The following is a 20,351-nucleotide window of genomic DNA, read 5'->3' as shown; positions in this document are numbered from 1 at the left end:
GGAGAGAAGAATAGGCAGAGCACAGAGGATTTTTAGGGCAGGGACACTCTTCTGTATGATACTGTAATAGTGGATACACATCATCACACATTTGTCAAAACCCATACGATGGACAACACCAAAAGCGAACCCTAATGTGAACTAAGGACTGTAGGTGATAATGATAAGTCAGCACAGGTGCAGGATGTTGCTAGTTAAGGAGGCTGCGTGTGTGAGGGAAGGAGCAGGGATGTCTGGGAACTCTGTACTTTCCCCTCAGTTTTGCTAGAACCTCAAACTGCTCTTTGTAAACAGTCCGGTGTTATTCTTATTTTTTTTCAAGACTTGTACACTTATTTGAGAGAGAGAGAGAGAGAGAGAGAGAGAGAGAGAGAGAGAGAGAGAGAGAATGAGCAAGGGGAGAGGGAGAGAGAGAGAGGAGAAAAGCAGACTCCCCACTGAGCAGGGAGCAACATACTCATCCGATGACCTGAGATCATGACCTGAGCCACAATCAAGGGTCAGAGGCTTAACTGACTGAGCCCCCCAGGTGCCCCCAACAAAGCCTATTTTTAAAAAATTCAATGTCGAGCAGCCCGGGTGGCTTGGCGGTTTAGCGCCACCTTCAGCCCAGGGTGTGATGCTGGAGACCCAGGATCGAGTCCCACGTTGGGCTCCCTGCATGGAGCCTGCTTCTCCCTCTGCCTCTCTCTCTCTCTCTCTCTCAAAAAAAAAAAAAAAAAAGGAAAAAAATTCAATGATACCTGTGGAAGAGGTCTATTCACTAATCAGCTACAAGTTTGGAGTGTATCACTCCTCTTCTACTGTAAAATTAACCCTGGGACATGTAAGAACATTCAAGCATGTGTCTGACAGTGGCGAGTAAATGATATATTTGAAAATTCCTAGCAGTATCTGACTACAGTAAGTACTCAACAGATGTGAATTGAAAGGTCATTAAGGCATCTGTATGAATTATTTGGGACGCTTATTAATATCCTGATTCAGCAAATCTGGGATGGGGTCTGAGAGTCTGCATTTCATACAGTTTCTCAGGTAATGCTGATGTTGCTGGTTCTTCAGACCACACTTTGCATGGTAAGAATTGCTTTACAAACTGGTAGGACTCTGAAGGGTATTCCTGCTTAATGGTGGTCGGCAAAGGAAAAATTCGCCTAATGAAATTGGCCTGGACAATGATGAATATTTGGCCACCTTCTTGGAGAACCTGATATACATGGAAACTTCAAAAGCTCTGGCGAAAGCGACTGTTGAACTTGGCATAACCCAGCATTCTCCAATCATATAGGACCATAGCACCTTACAACCTCTCTGAGTAAGAGCTATAAATCATCTTAATATTTCACAGTACACATTTCACAGGATGCTGATTTATACAGGTTAAGAAAATCAAAAGCACACAATTTTAGCATAAGGGTGACTTAATTCCTATGAAAATATTTTAAGCCTAAATTACTCAGCCTCCTTTACCTGGTTCTCTTTAAGTGAAGGAAAGGACTGCTGTTAAGTGGCTGTTTAAGCCTAGACAACCGTGAGTTACCTACCTATCCACCAGAAGGGGAACTTCAGGGGACAAAAGTAGATTCCAGAATCTCAGACAGTATGCCTGCTGCAGAGTGCTGAAGATACAATATTCCAGATTGGATGCCCAGGTGCATGTCAGAGATGATTAGTGAAGGAAAAAAAGGGAACAAAGTCGTTCACTTTCTTGACATCAACTGTCAGGTAAAGGAGAATAAGATCACCTGTTTCCTGCTGACTCTAGAGTGTTCTTGGCCATATATCTCTTCCTCCAAGCAAAGGTACTAGTCTGTATTTTCTTAAGGTTACAAGTCAACGAGGTATGGGCTGCCTGCCCCTCTTCCAACTTGGGTGGAGGTGGGAGATACTTTTGGTTTTTCTAACTATGTGTATCTGAAAGAGTCAGTGCACAATTACATCATTTTACATACTGTGAAGCAGGCGTAGCTAGGCCAATCATCTCTTCAGATATCACAATCTGACAATTACACTGGCATCCTACCTTCCCACCTAAGGCTAAGAGGGACAGTCAGCTATGAGGAGAGCCCTCAAAGCTGTTCCCAGTAGACTGCAAGAGTGAACTTGAGATTGACACATACATATTCTTAGTTTCTAGAGCTCTATGCCTTCCTTTTGAAAAAAGTTAATGGAGTAAAAGAGTATTTGAGAAAACAGAAAGAGCGAGCAAACAAACAAAAAAAAAATACAGGGTGACATCTCTTTTAAAAATAATGTTTTGTACTTATTTTAAAAAATACATAACAGTAAATACTGATGAAAAGTTAAACAAAATGAATTACAAAATTCTTTCAACTTTACAATATGCTTGAAATTTTTCAGGATAAAATTTGGGGAAAACAAAAGATAATCACAACCATTAAACTGAACATAATTTCTCATCCTGTGACTCAAGAGACAACCACTATTAATATTTTGGCATATTTCCCATCAGAGATTTTTTTCTCTGCCTTACACATTATTTCCTTTATAGACTTGGACTCCTGCTGTGTAAGTAACATTTTGTGACTTAAATATTTTCTTTTTTTTAAGGCTTATTTATTTATGATAGACATATATATAGAGAGAGAGGCAGAGACACAGGAGGAGGGAGAAGCAGGCTCCATGCCGGGAGCCTGATGTGGGACTCGATCCCGGGACTCCAGGATCCTGCCCTGGGCCAAAGGCAGGTGCTAAACTGCTGAGCCACCCAGGGATCCCCAATATTTTCTGTTATTAAATAGATATTTAGAATATAATTCTATGCCAGGTAGTATGTATAAAATAATTTAACCATCACATGACAGTTTTCACACAGAGTTTCAGTTTCATAAACAATTAAATCCTTCCCCAAATGGCCAGGAGAATAAAAAATGATTATTTTAATATTTTCGACCTTGCAGGTGTTTTCAGATAGCAGCTAATTTTACAGAAGAATCAGAGCATCGACAATAGGCCTAAGATACTCTGTATGGTTTTTTTCACCACTTATTCTTCTCATATTGCTACACAGAAGGAAGAGAGTGGCTTGTAGTGATCAGGATCCAGGCTTTCTTTAGAATCAAGGAAAACATTATTTCATTTCTAGATTTGTCACTTACTCTATGATTTCAGGCGAGATGTTACTATACCTAGTCCTCAGTTTTCCCATGTGCAAATTCTGAATACTACTACGATATTCCCCACGGAGGTGTCGAGCTGATGCAATGAAATCGGCTTTTATGCAGGCACCACTGTGTACCTGGTGCTGCTTGCTAGGCTTCACCAGCTCTTTTCTGAAGAAGTCAGGCAGGTTCAGTCCAGCTGGGTACAGATCAGTGTCAGAGTCTTCAGCTTACAAGAACGACCTTACAAGGATAAAATGCTTTGTGATAATGATTCAATCTGTCACTTGATTTGGGAGCTACATAAATAATCAAACCTCTCATAAAACTATGTATGCCCGCAAAAGACACACAAGTGGGGTTCCAGTCTCAAAATGCATGTTTCCTTCTGTGAGGATGAGGTGATAACCCTTAAGCCACGTGGAGAGAGACTAATCTCTGGACTGCTTGGCTAGATTTCTCTCTTTTGAAATCCTCTTTTTCCTACGTTTCCCATTTCATTTGTGAGTCACAGAAGTTTTTTTCTGAAATGCTACTATCCTGGCTGAGGGCTCTACTCACTGTACACACAGAGTCTCTCCCTATTCTCATGGCAAATGTCCATGACAGGGCCTACAAGGACTGTCTTCAGCCTTTGTTTCCTACTGCAACACACTCCATCCAGACACTGCAAAATGCAGGTAGTGTACCCGTCGTCCAGGTCGCCAAGGCAAATTTCTGCCTTAGCTCTTGCTCTTGATCCATCCTGGAGCTACCTCTGCATCCGAAAACTGTATTTTCTAGCTTCTTGCACCGCATATTTTACTTCACTTTTAATTTTTAAAAGATCATAAATAAATAAAATTAAAATCAATTCCTGATTAGAATCTGAATCTGCCGCATAAATGCCACCAAATCTTCTGTGAACCTGCCCTGAACATCCCTTTTAGGCAGCAGCCACTCCAGGAATGTTCCCATGGAAACAATCATGTTCAATATTACCTCAAGTACATTAGTGCTATGTCTAGTCTCAAAGTCAATTATGTTTAGCTGAGGATAATCTGCCTTAACGCCCATTAAATTAACTCCTTTTACTAATAATGTTATTATTTATAGTATCTGCCTTTTTTATATTTGCAGTTTTTCTAAACTACAGAGCCAGAGTTTATATTTAAAAAGCAAACAGATCCATTTTTTGACGATTCATAGTTCCTATTCTTTTTGATGATCTGTTATTAGATTCTAAGAATATTCCCATACATTTTGATGAATTTGAGCGAGTCATTTACAAAATGACATGACCTCTCAGTATCTCAAAGAATCACTTGTTCCCACTACTTTAGAAAGTAATATAGTCAGTTCAGCTTTAATACGTAAGAGATGCAGACCCTAGAATAGTCCAACAGAACTCTCTGCAATAATATAACTCTACCTCTTCTGTCCAATATAGTAGCCACAAAGAGCCCTTGAAATGTGACCAGTGCAACTAAGAATTGGAATGCTTAAATTAATTTAAATAGCCACACATGGCTAGTTACCACCATACCATGCTGCACAGCTTCCAGAAAACTTCTGAAAGAAATGTCTAGCATTAAATACACTTTGTTTAATATCTTATGCTGTAACAAGCAATATTTCCTTTTGGCTCCTTGCAGCTCTTTTCTTCTTTGTTCAGAGTGCACATTCAGCCAGTCACACTGCACCTCATTATCTCCTATGCATTGGAGTCATTTATAAGTATCCACATCTTCTCCAAGAGGTTAGAAACTCCTCGAGTGCAGGAACATCTTTCTCAATTCCGTATGCCTCACAGACCATACTACAGTACGTGGCATATCAGAAGTACTCAGAGTTTGCGAATAAAATGATAACCCTTTCTCACTTCAGTTTTGAGAACATATTCTGAGGGCATGCTTCCTTTAGTACTGACTGCTCTGTGACCTGGTGCAGCTGAACTCCTCCAGAGTTTCAGCTTTGTTCTCTGTGTTGTCCTAGAAGCCTCCCAGAGAGCGCATTTTATTGCTCCGGGAACAATCTAAATCAGAACTCTAGAAGAATACCAAAATTTATATCTTTGCTGCCATATGTTTTGAAAGAACTAGAGTCGACATTTTTTTTTTTTTTTTTTGCAACACTGCATTAAGAAAAAGGACTGGCGCTGAACTAGAGGTTTGCAACCAGAGAATTAAAAAAAAAAAAAACTAGTTCGTTAAATGCACCCTTCCTTTCCCTAGCTTTGTCTGGAGGCATTGTTTCATTGATCTTTTGTGACAAACACAAAAGAGAACACTAGCTGGGGGGACAACACACCACTCAGTACAAGGGCATACTCATACCAATTCACAAGGGAAGGAGGCAAGGGGCAGAAGTCTACTATTCATCTATTTTACTATGATACATTTTAAAATAACTTCACTATAGACAATTAGAAAGCTCATGGTTTAGGACTAAGGGACAGTAGCTTGAATCATTGATTGTTCCAAATGTTTGGTACCAAGGTGAAGAAAATAAGATTTTAAAGTTTAAAATAAAAACTATAGATAACAGGGGATCCCTGAGTGGCTCAGCGGTTTAGCACCTGCCTTTGGCCCAGGGCATGATCCGAGTCCTGGGATCGAGTCCTGCGTCGGGCTCCCTGCATGGAGCCTGCTTCTCCCTCTGCCTGTGTCTGCCTCTCTCTCTCTGTGTGTCTATCATGAATAAAAAAAAAAACTACAGATAACATTGTACAGTCTAAAAATGATGATAATGAATCTGCTCAAATATTCTGTTTTACAAAAAGCTAGCTTTATACACAGTTCTGTTTAGGGGAGGAGGGAAGTAAGAATCTAGACTGTTAAAAAGATACACCGTGTCTGGCTGATTAAATTTTAAATAAAATTTCATTTTTCATTTTATTTTTTACTCTGTGGACAAAATGTGTGGGAACTTGATGGCAATTTTTGTCTCATCTATAGAGTCTTGTAGAGTTACATGAGAATAAGGGTCTTCTACAGCCTAGAAATCAGGGGCACAGCTAATAAAATCAAGCATTAATTCAAAAGAGTTTGATTATGCTTTCTAGTCTATTCTCTTTTTTTAGATATCAAGTTGTATAGCTAGGTTAATCAACAAACTCTAGGTTGGCTTCTGGTTGAAAAGAATTTGTACCTCCCTTAGCATAGGAAGACTATAAAATCAGAACAGGTATCAAAATTATGCATCCTGCCATTAAATTCATGAATTAGGGTTCCAGTCTTTGCATTTCTCATGTCTTTTATCGTTTGCAATTACGAGGTAAAGGAGATTTGGTTAGTGGGTGAACAAATTTTTTTTACTAAAAGGATTTCTTCACACTGATACCCCCCAAAACACAGTTTTCTGACCACATAAAAACACACTACAACTGACCTTTGAACACTACAGATCTGAATAGCGTGGGTTCATTTATATGCAGATTGTTTCAATAAATATATTGGAAAACTTTTTGGAGATCCATAACAATTTCAAAAAACTTGCAGACAAACTGCATGGCCTAGAAATACCAAAAATAATTAAGAAAAAGGTACATCATGAATGCACAAAATATACGTAGATACTATTTTATCATTTACTACCATAAAATATAAAGTTTATCCAAACTTACACACCCATTCACAGACTGTACATGGCACCATTCATCGTGGAGAGAAATGTAAACAAATGTAAAGATGTAGTATTAAGTCATATGTGCATAAAATGAACTGTAGTACATACCACACTACTGCAGTAGTTTCGCAGCCACCTCCAGTAGCTACTGCGGTGAGCTCAAGTGTTGCTAGTATCTACTTAGAAAGCCACGTGATGCTAATCATCTCTGCGGCAAATTGCCTATCATGGGAAAAAAGTGATCTCTCGTGGTTCTCACATTTTTTTCATCGTGTTTAGTACAATACCGTAAACCTTGAATAACAGTATGGGACCATACGAAGTGCCACTAGCGATGCTGGAAGTGCTCCCAAGAAGCAGAGAAAAGTCATGATATTGCAAGAAAACGTTGAATTTCTTGATATGTACCACAGATTGAGGTCTGCAGCTGCAGGTGCCCACCATTTCAAGATAAATGAATCCAGCTGAAGGACCATTGTAAAAAAAAGGAAAATTCATGAAGCCACTGATGCAGCTATGCCAGCAGGCATGAAAACCTTGCACTTTTTGCAAAATACTTTTTATCTCATTTTGAAAATGCAGCTATTATGTGAATACAGGATTGCTATAAGGAAAGCATGCCTATAGACTCTAATGTGATTCAAGAAAAAAAGAAGTCATTATAAGACCACTTAAAGCAAAAGGAAGGTGAAGGATCTAAAATTAGAGAATTTAATACCAGCAAAGGATAGTTTGATTTTAAAAAAGCGGTCTGGCTTTAAAAAAATGCCAAGATAACAGAAGCAGCTTCTGTCGACCAAGAGGCAGCAGACAAGTTCCCAGATACCATTAAGAAAATCATTGAGGAGAAAGCATATCTCCCTGAACAGGTTTTAATGAAGACAAAAGTGCTCTATTCTGGAAAAAAAAAAAAAAAGCCACAAAGGACGTTTATTAGTAAAGAAGAGAAGTGAACACCAGGATTTAAGGCAGGAAGGGATAGGCTAACTACTGTTCTGTGCGAATGTACCAGCACTCCAACCTGTCTTAACATTTGAAATGGTTAACTTGCTTCAGGTTAACTTGCTTGCTGACCTAAGTAAGGCCCTTGACCTGTTACAGAACCAATTTACTTTCTTTGAGATTTGCAGACCACTGGCCTTGGGGAATGAAGGACCAGAATTTTCCCAGGCCACAGAGGCCAACAAGTCTGTTTGAAGTTGGCTCAGCTTTCTGATTAGCCCAGCAACCTTTTAGCAAAATGTTTTTCTTTTTTAAGGTCACACAAATGACTTTTCCTGACCTCCCTTTGTGCATCCATAGACCTTGGCTTCCTTTGCAGAAAGAACAGAGTATTCTTGCACAACCTCAGGCACTAAGGAACCAGACCCCCTTGCACAAGCTCCAAATACTGAGATAACGTCTGTAGCTGGTACCACTGAGCCTGAACGTAATCAAGAAGTGTTACGGACCACTACACTCCCTTTGCTGATTAACTACCCTTATCCCTTAGGCCAGGTAAAAACCAGGGAGTTGGCTTTTGGACTAGAGTCTGCCTTCTCCCCAGGTTACTGGCCTCCTGAATAAAGATCAAATTCCTTTCCAATCAAAACTTGTCTCTCAAGTGTTGGCCTTTCCAGCGATAAGCAGCCAAACGGGTTTGGTAACACAAATGCAGTGGAGTTTATGATTGAGACTGCCCTTATCTATAAAGCTGCTAACCCCCCAGCCTTGAAGGGAAGAGATGAACACCAGCTGCCTGTCTTGGGGTTGTACAAAAAAAGGCCTGGACAATAAGGAGACTCTTTCTGGATTAGTTCCATCAATGCTTATCCCTGAAGTCAGGATGTACCCTGCCAGTATTGTACTTCCTTTTAAAATTCTTTTGACATTGGACAGTGCCTCATGGCTACCTAGAATCCCATGAGTTCATCACCAAAGTCTAGAAGGATTACACAGTTGAAGACACCATTGTTGTTATAGGAAAAGCCATGAAAGGCATCAGTCTGAAATAATAAATTCCTGCTGAAGAAAACTGTGCCCAGATGCTTTGCATGACTTCCCAGGATTTATACAGAGCCAATTAAGGAAATCATGAAAGAAATTGTGGCTATGGTAAAAAAAAAAAGTGGGATATGAAGGATTTCAAGATATGGGTCTTAGAGAAGTTCAAGAGCTAACAGACACCACACCAGACGAATTAACAGAAGGCAACTTGATGGAGATAAGTGCTCCCCAACCAGTGCCAGACAATGGAGAAGAAGACCTAGAGGTCACAGTGCCAGAAAACAAATTGACATTAGACAGTCTGGCAGAAGGGCTTCAATTATTCAAGACTGCTTTTGACTTATTTTACAACATGGAACCTTCTGTGATATGGGCACTGCAACCAAAGCACACAGTGGAAGGACTGGTACCATATAGAAACATTTTTAGAAAAATGAAATAACAAAAAAGACAAAAATTACAATGTATTTCTATAAAGTTACACTGAGTGTGCTTGCCTCTCCTGCTTCTCATTTCACTCCACCTCTTCTGCCTTGGCCACCCCGGAGACAGCAAGACCAATCCCTCTGCTTCCTCCTCCTCAGCCCACTCAACATGAAAAGACAAAGATGAAGACCTTCATGATGGTCCACTTCCACTTAATGGGTAGCAAATAATCATCATGCCATCCAGTTAAATAAGTTTATCTGTTGTATATGGTATGAGTGCCCTCATGTGAAAATCCAACTGTACGACAAGAAATGTATGAGATGTTTTTGTGTCTTCATTGTCATCATCATCACTTAAGTATTCATTGCGTAGAACGTAGCATGCAAGTCTCGTATGGAAGTTGTTAGCCTAAGGTGAGTGATATTTAATATAAAATTAGTAATGTGTTAGTTTTACTATTTTTTCACTTTGCTTTCAAAGAATTACATGAACATATAGTGTGCCTCTCTCTTGTAATTAGAGAAACTGTATACCAGACTATCATCATAGGTAAATGTTTAAAGTGTAACAATATTTCCAATACTGTATTATGAACATGACTGTAATACTATATGTCATAAAATTTTTATAATGATCCATTCATTAATGTATAGGGTGGGCTACTGTGAAGCAATATTGTCAATTATACTAGGCTACCAATTCTATTGCTACTTCTTTGTTAATGCATGAATTGTAATACCTATAAATAGACATAAATCTTTTTCACATTATCTTTTTATTTTTGATACCTCATGTTAGTGATAAGTACAACATCTACAGTGTTCTGTGTCATATAAGGCAATATTGCTATACGTACTGACAGTTCCATCTTTAGAACAGTGTAAACTTACAGTATTGATACAGTACTGTAAACATATTTTCTCTTCCTTATGCTTTTCGTAATGATATTTTATTTTCTCTAGCTTACTTTAAGAATGCAGTATGTGATACATATAGCATACAAAATAGGTGTTAATTGACTGTTTACGTTATTGGTAAGGTTTCCAGTCAACAGCTATTAGTTAAGTTTTGGGGGAGTCAAAAGCTATACACACATTTTAACCCATGTTGTTCAAGGGTCAACAGTAGTTTTAAATCAAAATGAAGCATATAATAGAGCATTTCCTCTCAAGGAATGAAGATCCCTATCAGTTTATTATTTTCCAAATATGGTTTGGCACTTTATAGCCTTGGAATTAAAGAAAATGGCCAATGATTTGAAACCAACCATAAAGTTCAAGCCTCTGCTTGGCTGTCCTGAGTAAAAAAGGGGGGCCAGTTGGTGAAAATGATTATGGGTCAGTCTATTCACTACATATGTAGGTAATGGAATATGATAACTCTATTAGCTGCAGTATCTGCAGTTTTTGACTTTTGTTTTTTTCATTCAATAAAAAATTAAGTTTTTTTAAATTAAATTTTGTTAGTTAACATATAGTGCAATATTGGTTTTGGGGATAAACTTCAGTGTTTCATCACTTACATACAACACCCAGTGCTGATCACATTAAGTGCCCTCCTTTATACCCATCACCCATCTAGCCCATCCCCCACCCACCTCTCTCCATCAACCCTCAGTTTGTTCTCTAAGAGTCACTTATGGTTTGTTTCCCTCCATTTTTTCTCTCCTTCCCATATGTTCATATGTTTTCTTTCTTACATTCCACATATAGGCGAGAACATATGGTATTTGTCTTTCTCTGACCAACTTATTTCATTTAACATAATACACTCTAGCTCTGGGGTTCCTGGGTGGCTAAGTGACTAAGCATCTGCCTTCAGCTCAGGTGATGATCCCAGTGTCCTGGAATCAAGTTCTGCATCAGGCTCCCTGCAGGAAGCCTGCTTCTCCCTCTGCCTATGTCTGTCTATCTATCTTTCTCTGCCAGCTCTCTCTCTCTCTCTCTCTCATGAATAAATAAAATCTTTAAAAATACACTCTAGTTCCATCCACATCATTGCAAATGGCAAGATTTCATTCTTTTTAGTGGCTGAGTAATATTCCATTGTATGTATACACCACAGCTTCTCTTTCCATTCATCAGTCGATAGACATTTGGGCTCTCTAAATATTTCGGCTATTTTTGACAATGCTGCTATAAACATTGAGGTTGCATGTACTGCTTGGAATCTGTATTTTTGTATCCTTTGGGTAAATACCTAGTAGTGCAATTGCTGAACTATGGGGTAGTTCTATTTTTAACTTTTTGAGGGAACCTCCAATCTGTTCTCTAGAGTGGCTGCACCAGTCTCCATAGTATATTTTTGAAAGTGATATAATTGATATTTACTATCATAAAGGAAAATATTAAAAAATCAAAGCTTAAGATTTTTCCAAGACAGAAGTCCTAATTCTAGGATAACCAAATATGAATCAAACTGTGAAGATAAATGACCTGTTTATTTAATGTTCAAAAAGGTGACTTGTATTTGGATATTTTATTCATTTTAAGGAAGCCAGTTCTATTGTTAAATCTGGGTATATGCTTTGATTCTGTGAAAAAAGCAAACAAAAAAGAGCAAGAAAGCTTAAGTATAGCAACAAGTATTTTATTCTAACAAAAACTACTAGACACTTAAGATCACAGTTCTCCATCCTTATCCCTACAATGATATACTGCCTTTTCACAGCTCATATTTATAATGAGCCTAGTACTGTTTAGAATAATTTTTAGTAATGGACCCAGCAGGAAGAGCATGTAAGCTTTAGAAACTAATGTGAATAAAAACAACAAAATTGCATTAAAAGGGTGTCCATTTACTACAATTCAGTATTATAAGACATTTGAGGGGAGCATTTCCACCTTATTATGTTTTTAATTTTATACTGAACAATGTTAAAGTGTGTACTTTAGCTATATACTGTTTTGAAGCCTACTGATCAGATTTACAATTTACCTTGTCATCATTTACATATTGAAATGCCAGCACCGTTTAGTAGTAATATAATAGAGAACAGTCATTCTCACTTTATGGCTGAAGCAAATCACCACACTGTCAAAGGTCAGTTAATTTTTTAGAACGTATTTTTGATTCTGTTTAGAAATAAATTCTGTTGATTTTTTTCCCTTCACATTTGGGTAGCATTCAAATCTTACCTGCAGGAGTGACATCACCCAAATATGGTGATGTAGAACACATCAGCCTCCTCTCCACGTCCCCCTATAAATATCAACAACTAGACAGCCATCCACAAACAAAAACAGTTCTGGGAGAGTCCTAGAGTCCTATTAAGAAATTTCCACCACACAGTGGAACAAAAATACCTGAGAATAACTGCAAAAGAAGAGATGGAAGACAGCTTCATTTGGCCTGCACCATCCTGTCCCAGAAGCCAGAATTGTTCAGTGCCAAGAGGGAGTTTCCCAGACAGAGAGAGTTCCCCTCTCCAGGAAAGGATGAGTTGGGTAAACAATCAGCTTGCCCATCATTTCAGGGCACCGAACAATGGTTAACCCCACCCACACCAGAAAGCAGAGATGTACTGAGAAGGCTGGAGCAAGGAAGAGAAGCAGAGGTTGCTAATCGCAGCTACACAGCAGGAGCAATTATAGTTCACAGTGACCTGCTCTGCACAGAGACCCAGCAGATTTCACCACTGATGAAACCAACAACCAGCACAACACTGTGGACCACCTGCAGATGTCATCAGCTTTCACCCCACAGGTGTTCATATTCACTGATGCCAGCCACCTGAGTCACTCCCGGCTCTCTCCCCCGCAGTCCAAGGAACCAAGGAACAACCCTAGCAGCTGACTCAGGCCTCTGCAGCTGTGAGATTGCATGATGCCAGCCTACATCCCCTCAGCTGGCCCCCTTGCCCTGCAAGTGCTTAGGGATAGCCCCTTCAGCTGTGTATTCACACACCCTTGGCCCAAGCCCCCTGTCACCAGCCTCTACTGCAGTGTGTACACCCAGCGAAATAGTGTGTAACCATGGGGAGCATGTAACTGCCAGGGCCCCCATAGCTGCTTGTGGGCTCAGATCAGGCCCTGCCTTCTATCACTGGCCTGCACCACCATGCTCATCTGTAGCCAACCCCCTCCAGATGTGCACCTGCACACCCTCCACATAGACCCCCATCCAAGTTTCCACTGCAAGGTGCTGGAGGAGAGTGTGTAGTCATTGGAGACCATGCTGGTGGTCAGGGTCCCTGTAGCTGCTAGTGAGCTCTTAGTTGGCCCAGGTCTTTGCTGCTGGCCTTGGACTTGACCACTGTGTGTGCATCTGCAACCAGCCCCTGCCTCTACATAGGCAACTGCAGCTTGTCACCACAGCTGAGAGCGTGAATACCAACAGCTCAGGCCACCACCAATGTTTGCCCTGCTACCTAGCAGCTGATGTTGGAAGGGCCACTGAAGACCTCACTAGTGCCTATAGCCACTGAGGACCCCTGACAATATTCACCAAGAGCCACATAGTTGTCAATAATGTGGAACCAAACAACCTGAGCCAGAGAGACATCATGCTTCCCTAGACCCAGTGCCACCACATGCCCCTACCCTAGGTGTCCTGCACCACCAGACCCAGAATCCCAGCTTGATCTAGTGCCTACCTGCTCACAGGTGAAAGTCTAGTCTTCCCTTATCAATGTCAGTCCGTAAAGTCTGGCAGAGGTGACCGCTTCTTCAAATGTGCAGATACCTACACAAGGCTATGATATCATGAAGAATCAGGAAAATATGACTCCATCAAGGCATACAGTAAACCTCCAGTAACTGGCCCCAAAGAAATGGAGGTACAGGAATTGCCTAACAAAGATAAGTAATTAATGATATCAGGAAAACAATACAAGAACAAAATGAGTAGTTTAACAGAGAGAGAAAACATTAAAAAGAACCAAACAAACTCTACAGGTAAAGAGTTAAATAACTGATATGAACAATTCAATAGAGATCTCTACAGCATACTTAACAAAGTAGAAGGATCAATGATCTAGAAGCCAATGCAATAGTTTTACCCAATAAGAGGAACAAAATGGGGTAGAAAGCTTACTTAAAGAAATATTGGCTGAGAATGTCCCAAACCTGGGGAGAGATTTGGACATCTAAGTTCATGAAGCTAATGGTTTGTCCCAAGGGTCCAATCCAAAATGATCTTCACTGGGACACATTGTAAGATAATGGGATGATTTACTCGAAGGACTGAAAAAAATAAACTGCCAACCAAGACTACATTACCAGCAAGCTGCCTTTCAGAGATATGAAGGCAAGATAAAGATGCTCCCTAACAAAGAACAGCTAAGGGAATTCATCACCACTAATCCTACCTTATAAGAAATGCTGAAAGAAGTTCTTCAGGCTGAGATGAGAGGATGCTAATTAGTAACATGAAAACATATGAAAATATACAACACACTGGTAAAGACAAACATATAGTCAGATTCAGAATACTCTAATACAGCAATGTAGTGTTCTAGTTAACTCTAGAGTAAAGGATAAAAGGTAAAAATGTATTAAAAATAACTACAGCTACAACAATCTATTAATGGATACACAATATAAAAAGATGTAAACTGTGACATCACAAACATAAGAAAGGAGGATTGACAGGGTAGCATTTTGTATGTAATTGAAGTTAAATTCTTACCAACATAAAATGGACTTTTATTTTTAAAGAGAAGGCATAACAATCACAAATATGTATGCAACCAACATCAGAGCACCTAAATAAATATTAAGCAAATACTAACAAATCTGAAGGTAGAAATAGACAACAGTATAGTGATATTAGGGATCTTTAATACTCTGCTTTTGGTAATCCAGAACAGACAGAAAAATCAACACAAAACATTGGACTTCCATCACACTTTAGAGCAAATGGATCTAACACATATATAGACCATTCTGTTAAGTGGCAACAGAATATACATTCTTCTCAAGCACACACAGAATATTCTAAATCATAAATCATATGATAATTCACAAAATAAGCCTTAGCAAATTAAAAACATTTGAAATCATAACAAGTATCTTTTTTGACCACAATGGTCTGAAACTAAAAATAAATAACAGGAGGAAAACTGGAAAATTCATGAATATGGATATTAAACACTATATTCCTGAATTATCAATGGATCAAAGAAGAAATCAAAATTGAAATTAAAAAATATCCTACCACCGAGGGGGGCACTTGATGGGATGAGCACTGGGTGTTATTCTATTTGTTGGCAAATTGAACACCAATAAAAAATAAATTTATAAAAAATTTTTTAAAAAAATCCTAAAACAGGGGTGCTGAGTGACTCAGTTGGTTAAGCGTCTGCCTTCGGCGCAGGTCATGATCCCAGGGTCTTGGGATCAAGCCCCACATTGGGCTCCCTGTTCAGACTGAGTCATGAAGAAATAGAAAATCTAAACAGACCAATAAAGGATAAGGAAATTGAGTCAGTAATCAAAAATCTCCCAACAAAGAAAAGCCCAGGACTATATGGTTTTCCTGATGAATTTTGCCAAACATTTAAAGAAGAATTAATGCCAATTCTTCTCAAACTCTTCCAAAACTTGAAGAGGAAGGAACACACCAAAACTCACTTTTTGAGGCCGGCACCACCCTAATACCAAAGGACATTCCCAGAAAACCATAGATGTATATCTCTGATAAATATACATGCAAAAATTCTCAACCAAATATTAGCAAAACAAATTCTACAGCACATTAAAAGGATCACATACCACGATCAAGTGAGATTTATACCTGGGATACAAAGATAGTTCAACATACAAAAATCAGTAAATGTGCTATACCACATTAGTAGAATGAAAGATAAAAGTCATATGATGATCTCAATAGATGAAGAAAAAACATTTGAAAAAAACACACCATCCTTTTCATGGTAAAAACCCTCAACAAAATGAGTCCAGAAAGAACATACCTCATGGCAATAAAGGCCATCCACATATGACAAACCCACAGCCAACATTATACTAAATGGTGAAACTTTGAAAGCTTTTCTTCTGATACCAAGAACTAGACAAGGGTACCCACTCTCACCACTCTTTCTTTTTAATATAAAGATTTTATATATTTATTCATGAGTGAAACAGAGAGAGGCAGAGGCACAGGCAGAGGGAGAAGCAGACTCCCTGCGGGGAGTTCGATGTGGAACTTGATCCCAGAACCCTAGGATCATGCCCTGAGCCGAAGATGGACACTCAACCACTAAGCCACCCAGGCATCCCCACTCTCACTATTCTTATTGAACACAGTACTAGGAGTCCTAGCCAGAGCAACCAGGCAGTAAAAAGAAACAAATGGTATCTAAATTGGACAGGAAGAAATAAAATTGTCTTTGTTTATTGATCATATGATCCTATATATATAAAATCCTAAACACTCCACTAGAGAACTGTTAGAACAAATCAATAAATTTGGTCAAATTGCAGGATACAAAATCAACACATGGAAATCAACAAGACATGTGAAAAAGAAAGAATTGCATTTACAATAGCATCAAAAACAACAAAATGTTTAGGAATAAATTTCATAAATTTAATCAAGGATGTGAAAGATCTATACACTGAAAACTATAAGACATTGATGAAAGAAACTGAAGAAGGCACAAACAAATGTAAAGATACCCTGCATTCATGGATCAGAAGAACTAATATCGTTAAAAGATCCATACTGCCCAAAGCCATCTACAGATTCAATGCATTCCTTATCAAAATTCCAACAGCATTTCTCACTGAAATAGAACAAACATTCCATAATTCTGTATGGAATTACAAAAAATACTGAATAGCCAAAACAATCCTGAGAAAGAAGAACGAAGCTGGCGACATCACCCTTCCTGATTTTCAAATTATACTACAACACTACAGTAATCCGAACAATATGGTACTGCCATAGACACGGACACAGACCAATGGGAAGGAATCAAGGGCCCAGAAATAAACCCTCACATATACCTCCAACTAATATTTGGCAAGGGTGCCAGAATAGTCAATTGAGAAAAGATAGCCCCTTCAATAAATGATGCTGGGAAAACTGGATGCTTACATACAGAAGAATAAAGCAGCATCTCATCATACACCACATACAAATTAATTCAGAATGGATTAAAGGCTTCAATGTAAGGACTGTAAGGACTGTAAGGACTGAAACCATAACGACAAAGAAGAAACCTTAGGGGAAAAGCTCCTTGACATTGGTCTTGGCTATAACTTTTTGGATATTATAGCAACAATTCAAGCATCAAGAGCAAAAATAAACAAGTGGGACTACAAAATAAAAAGCTGCATAGGGGCACCTGGGTGGCTTAGTCAGTTAAGCATTTGACTTTGGTTCAGGTCATGATCTCAGAGTCCTGAGATCACACCCCCAGGCCAGTCTCCTCACTCAGCAGGGAGTCTACTTATCCCTCTGCCCCTCCCTCCCCTGTACTCTCTCTCTCTCTCTCAAATAAATAAATAAAATCTTTCTTTTAAAAAGTTACATAGCAAAAGAAATCATCAACAAAATAAACAGGCAACCTAATAAATGGGAGAAAATACTTGGAAATCATGTATCTGATAAGATGTTAATATCCAAAATATATAAAGAACTCACACAACTTAATAGCAAAAAAGAAAAAAATCTGATTTTTAAAATGCACAGAGGATCAGAATAGACATTTCTCCAAAGACATCCAGATGGCCAACAGGTATATGAAAAGGTGCTTAACATCACTCATCATCAGGAAAATGTAAATCAAAACCAAATGATCTATCACTTCACACCTGTTCAAATAGCTACTACCAAAAAGTCAAGAGGCAGTAAGTGTCGGCAAGGATGTGGAGAAAAGGAAACCTCTGTACACTGTTGGTGGGAGTGTAAATTGGCACAGCCACTTTGGAAAACAGTATGGAGGTTCCTAAAAAACTAAAAATGAAATGACCATATGATCCAGCAATTTCACTTCTGAGTATATATGCAAAGGAAATGAAAACTGGATTTCAAATGATATTTGCACTTCCATGTTCACTGCAGTATTATTCATAATAGCCAAGACAAGGAAACAACCTAAGTACATGCCAACAGATGAATGGATAAAAATATGGTATATATTAACAATGGAATGTTATTCACCCAGTAATAATACAAAAGGACCTCGAGACCATCATGCCAAGCAAATTAAGTTAGAGAAAGACAAATACTCTATAATCTCACTTATATGTGAAATAAAAAAAAAAAAGATCTCATAGAAACAGAAAGTACAGTAGTGGTCACCAGGGGCTGGGGTGTGGGGGAAGTGGGGAGATGTTGTTTAAAGATTACAAATGTCCACTTATAAACAAATTCTAAGGATCTAAAGTACAGTATGGTAATTATAATTAATAATACTGTATTAAATACTTGAAAGCTGCTAAGAGAGTAGATTTAAATGTTCTCACCACAAAAAAGAAATGATAATTAAGTGACATGATGGCAGTGTTTGTTAACACTATAGTGGTGATCACTTTGCAGTATATATTAAATCAACATGTTAAAAAATAAATACATAAATAAACATGTATACCTTAAACTTACAAAATGTTCTATGTCAATTATATCTCAATAAAACTGGAAAAAATGAAAAAACACAAATCTAATCTGTAATATATAAAAAATTTCCAAGTCTGAAATATAAGAAAAATTAAACTCTTTTCCTCTAATAGGATAAAATTTTAAAGAACAAAAATACATTGAATAGATTAACAATGTACTTTCTGCCATTTATGTCCTTTATTACAATAATGCATGAATAATGATTGCAATGAAACCTTTGTGGAAATATATATATGACATTCACATTAATATCTAATGAATCCATTATGATTGGTGTTATTTTGATGAATACTAATTCACTTCAGAAGACTAAGCTACTCAATTTCATAGTATGTTTAATTAATGCCAAGCTACAGTGGAATTCTCATGACATTAACTATGATAGTTACATGATATCAATTATATTAATATTGATCAGTGCCTTGACATTGAAAATGAATAGGTAAAATTTTTATGATCAAATATCAAAAAGTCAGTAAGAAATCTTCACAGTATATTTCAAATTTTTACAAATCCATGACAATATCAATAAATATAGAATAAATCAGCATTTTACACAATTTAGCAATCCAAATTCACATTCCCCTTTATAACAGCAATCATGATGGTCATGATGATGTCGAATTATAGTTAACATCATTGACTGCATACTTTATGTCAGGAGCTATTCTATGCTCTAAGCACTTTATATGAGTCAATTCATTTATAAGAAAGATTTCTAGAACTCTCTACATAATTTGCATACAATTAAGAAAACTATAGTGATGCTCTTTTGCAAGAAAGAGAGACCATTAACTACTTATGAGCAGATATTCCACGGCTTTGTTGGGATTGAAGACTCCTTGGTATCATCTTTAAAGCCATCAAAATAGATGTATGTTTGTCCTCATTCAGAAAACTGTGTATTTTAAGAACTGTGAATTTTAAGAAATACCAAGACTGATATTTTATACTTCTTATCATTCAAAGAAAAAGCATCTTTATAAATTACAACAGTGATAGACTCTACATTTAAATGCAATTTTTTATTTGTGCATTTTTATAAACTTAAATGTAAGTAAATATACATCACTTGTTAAAGTGTAGGTCAGGAGGAAAAGGTGTCAACATAGTAGCGATCATAATCCTATCACCTTTGTTAGCCAAGTCCTTTCCCTCCCTATTTTGCACCAAATCCAAACAGATGATTTTATTTCTAACATTACTGAGATTTTAACTATTTAACATGTGCTTTCTCACCTCTACTCCATCCACCTCCCTCTCCTCTCTTCTTTCTTTTCTCTTATGTTTCCTTCTTGGGTGAGAAGATGGGACACGTATATTTCTTTCTAGTGCTAACACAGTCACCTTGCACTTTGATGCTCGGGGCTTTACTCTGAATTACCCATACTCCTTTCTAAAGTTTTTGTTTCTTCCTCTAAAATTTATTTTGCTTGATTTGGGGCTATGATTCATTTTTTTCTCTTCTTAAACATTTCTTTTCTCAGCCCTGCTACTTTATAAAGATACTCTCCTTCCACATCCTTCTAAGTTCTTCCAAGCGCCAATCCACACCTCCACAGTTACAATTTTTCTTTTGATAATCAAAAGCTTTATCTCTTCACCCTCTTCAAATCCTCTGCAGTACTTAAACCGATGATT

Source organism: Vulpes lagopus, chromosome X, assembly GCF_018345385.1.
Source record: "Vulpes lagopus strain Blue_001 chromosome X, ASM1834538v1, whole genome shotgun sequence".
NCBI classification, from domain to species: Eukaryota; Metazoa; Chordata; class Mammalia; order Carnivora; family Canidae; genus Vulpes; species Vulpes lagopus.
Note: the sequence above shows the minus strand (reverse complement) of the source record.